The sequence below is a fragment of the Pseudophryne corroboree genome, chromosome 6, assembly GCF_028390025.1.
Source record: "Pseudophryne corroboree isolate aPseCor3 chromosome 6, aPseCor3.hap2, whole genome shotgun sequence".
NCBI lineage: Eukaryota > Metazoa > Chordata > Amphibia > Anura > Myobatrachidae > Pseudophryne > Pseudophryne corroboree.
The window spans coordinates 786,268,174-786,272,057 of record NC_086449.1 but is presented as its reverse complement, the minus strand read 5'-3'; the positions used below and the strand labels follow the sequence as shown (position 1 = coordinate 786,272,057).

General features: G+C 44.7%; 1 pseudogene; it reads left to right on the top strand.

The window, feature by feature from the left end:
- Positions 1 to 2,676: 2,676 nt before the first annotated feature.
- On the top strand, positions 2,677 to 2,794 carry LOC134937710 (5S ribosomal RNA; annotated as a pseudogene).
- The last annotated feature ends 1,090 nt before the right edge of the window (positions 2,795 to 3,884 follow it).

Here is a 3,884-nt window from a genome sequence, read left to right as displayed (position 1 = left end):
TTTAAGGTGTTTGGTCTGGATAAAGTCCAACTGGGAATAAGAGGAGGTGACATGACGAAAGAACTGCTCAAACGAGAAACGGAATGGATTTTTAAATTGAATACACACAGACCCCAGGGACTCAATGAGAGCTTTAACTACAGTGCATTCCTTTGAAAATTCCGTGGTAGCAACGTTAACACACAGATACAAGTATCACCTAATTTGAATCCAACAAGGACCCAAACCCATGGCACCCACAGTTTGAAGCAATCCACTTCTCCATCACACCATGCACCTTCCAAGTAAATAACTATAATACTCTTTTCACTCTTTTCACTCTCATTCCCACGCATGTTAGGCTCCTACCACATTCCAATACACCACACTAAATTACTTACCCAATCAGCCCAGTTACACACACACCTACATTTCCCTTCTTCCCCCCCTTCCCTCTTTTTTCCCCCCCTTTTTTCCCCCCTTTTTTCCCCTCCCTCCAAACCCGCCCCCTCCCCCCACACAACGATGGTCACAGACACCTTTCACCCATTCATCACAGACTAAGCAACATTCCCCACTTACACATAGGCACAATCAATTGGCAATTCAAGCCAATATACACTTCCCACACTTGGCCCTTCCACATCCTGTCACCTCAACAAATCCCCAGTGACGTTATAAGCCTCAATACAACTACCTCCTCAATCAGCCCTCCTACCATTCTTTCTCCCAACTTTCCTTTCACCCCCCACAATTTTCTCCCTCCCCCCCCCTCCCGGCCCCCACCCACCCTTCCCTAAAACCCCTCACCTTTCTATCCACATCAGAATACAAATCAGACCCAAATCCTGTCATTTCATCACAACCAACAAACTCCCCCTCCCACACCTTTTTTCTCCCCCCAATTTCTGCACACCCTATATCCTATTACTATGACCACAGACCAACGTCTCCTGACCCATGTATTAACCAAAGCTGGACAACAATACGCCAGCATTTCCAATAGCTGATAGCCAAGCAACATGACATCCTCCATTTTATTAATATACGCAGGCTAATAGGCCAGCGATCTCTGTATCAAACCCACAGTGACCTTTTATCAAACTAGTATGCAAAACTCCAGCAATCCAATCGGTCTGTTGCTATGCAACGAGACGCCACCTTTCTTAACAGACTCCAGGTCACGACACAATAAATAAATGGTCACTATGGCAGCAGACCCGCCCACCTGCAGCAGCACTGGTCAAGCGGGTGTCCGGCCGGACGGCAATACAGCCAGGCACACGAAGTGTCTTCTCCCCCGCAGCGCGCGGATCATTTCCCTTCCCCTCTTCTTCTTTTTGCTGTCCCTCTTTCTTTCTACTCTCTCCTTCCACAATTTTTCTAAATATTTCATTTTTTCTCCTTCCCGAGTGTCCTAGAGAATAGGACCTCCCCGTCACCTCCTATAAGCCTATGCCCTCAGGTTGCCTAGCAACCACATACACACCCACGACTTCCGCCTATACAGCGCGATCTGAACATCTCCACTCTCCTACTTGAGCGTCCCACAGAATAGGACCTCCCCGTCACCTCCCATAAGCCGATGCCTTCAAGTTTGCCTTGCAACCACAAATACACCCACGACTTCCGTCTATACAGCGAGAGCTGAATATCTCCTATCTCCTACTCCAGCGTCCCAGGGAATAGGACCTCCCCGTCACCTCCCATAAGCCGATGCCCTAAAGGTTGCCTAGCAACCACATACACACCCACGACTTCCGCCTATACAGCGGGAGCTGAACCCCGCCTCTCTCCTACTCGAGCGTCCCAGAGATTAGGACCTCCCCGTCACCTCCCATAAGCCGATGCTTTCCAGGTTGCCAAGCAACCACATACACACCCACGGCTTCCGCCGAACAGCAGGAGCTGGACATTTAATTAAGAGACACGCAGCCATTGGCTGACCAATTAATAACAGGGCTTTTAAACCCGGCACAACATCAGAATACCAGCATTGGAAGTGAGCAAGCCCGATTTGACGGGTGAAACGCGTTTTCCTACCCATATATGCAACAAGAACTCTGAGCAAGGCATGCAATAGGATCCTATCATGGGAGAATATCAGCACTACTAATCACCTTTAACTGACCCAGCGACCTGGGCGGTACCCGGTATCAATTGTGATATCTTTTCTTTATTCTTGTCTGATCTGTAATTTTTGTTGGTGCATACATATAACTGGTGTTCAAAACAGCATACTTATTCCATGTGTAGCTAAATAATGGAGATGACAGCTCCAGCCATGATACACGTATGCTAAAATTGATTGGTATGTTACCTTCATTCGTCATACATTCCTGCATACACTTTATTTTGGGACTTTCTTTCTGATAATATTGGATATGCTGTTCAAATTGAATTGAGAAAGTGTGTGGATGTAATTTCTCCCGTGAAAGGGCATCTCCACAGTTAACCCATATAGAGACACCGTGAACATATATCGAATATAACACATATATCCAATTATGCTCGAATAAAGCATTGTACTATCTTTTTCTCTCTACTAAAGATTTCATCCCTCTTTCTATTTTCGTGGACTCTCATCCATGATTCCTGGGAGTAATCCCAGGTCTAACATAGACAGCAGATCCACACTTCTTCCTTAATCTACTGAATAGGTGCACTCTCATTGGTGAGTGGGACACCTCATTCACAGGTTACTATCATACCTCACCGCTAGAGCCCAATCTTGTCTGATCTTGGAAGCAAAACGGTGATGGGCTGGGTCAGTATCTGAGGGGTGACCCTCAGAGAATACCCAGTGTAGTAATCTGAGGTTGTCTCATTTTAAAACTCAATACCAACAGCAGTATCACCACTACTTCTTCCTTCCCACTTATATCCTGATTTTTTTCAGGCAAGAATCGATTAGGAATCAACAACTTATCCCCAGCGACATCAGGCACACCTATCAGGTCATGTGTGCTGAGGATAGGATGAGATAGTATATACATGTTTCAAACACTCCCGGTGTAATTGATATCTACTCGTGCATGACCAACATTGGTCCCACTAATACAAGCATTGCTTGTACTGGGATAGCATGAGAACAGGTGTATGGTGATTTTTTCAGGCAAGAATCAATAGGAATCAACAATTTATTAATTCCAGCGATATCAGGCACACCTATTAGCTTTTGTGTGCTGAGAATAGGATTAGGCAGTATATACTTGTTAAAAACACTCCCAATGTAATTGATACCTATTTGTGCATGACCAACTCTGGTCCCATTAATACAAGCATCGCTTGTACTGGTATGGCATGAGAACAGGTGTATGGTGATTATATCTACACCTCTATGCCAGTCTATATTGGGATAGGCTAAACCAGAACATACAAACCCCTTTTTAGCCCTTTCCTCCAATGACACATCTGTGGGTTTTCCCTTTATTTGCTTGATAATAACTCCATGGGGAGAATGAGTGGATACTGACTTTATTTTAACAAAGCATAATAAAAGTTATGTTTTAATAATATCGATAAATACAACAGTAACAAGAGTGCACCCAAACAAGAGTCTTCTTTATTCTATTTTTGCTCCAGCTTTTCTCTGACTCTGGGTGCACCACCAGACGGTAATTAAGAGATTATCTCCGTATAAACGTATACTGGTTCACATAAACACATGTAATTGTGTAATACTGGTGCGGAATCACCAACCTTTCTCGGTAAACATGGAATGATAGACACAAGGAGAGTCTCCACAATCCTAATCCTCACTTGCAGTGCACAGGTTCAGCTTACTGCCACTAAACTGACACCTGAACACCTTGCACAGTGAGACAGGATTTAGGCAGGCAAATCTGAGAATACAGCCGCAAACTTGCTAAGTTCACAGAGTAGCAAAAGAACCCCAGCAAGTT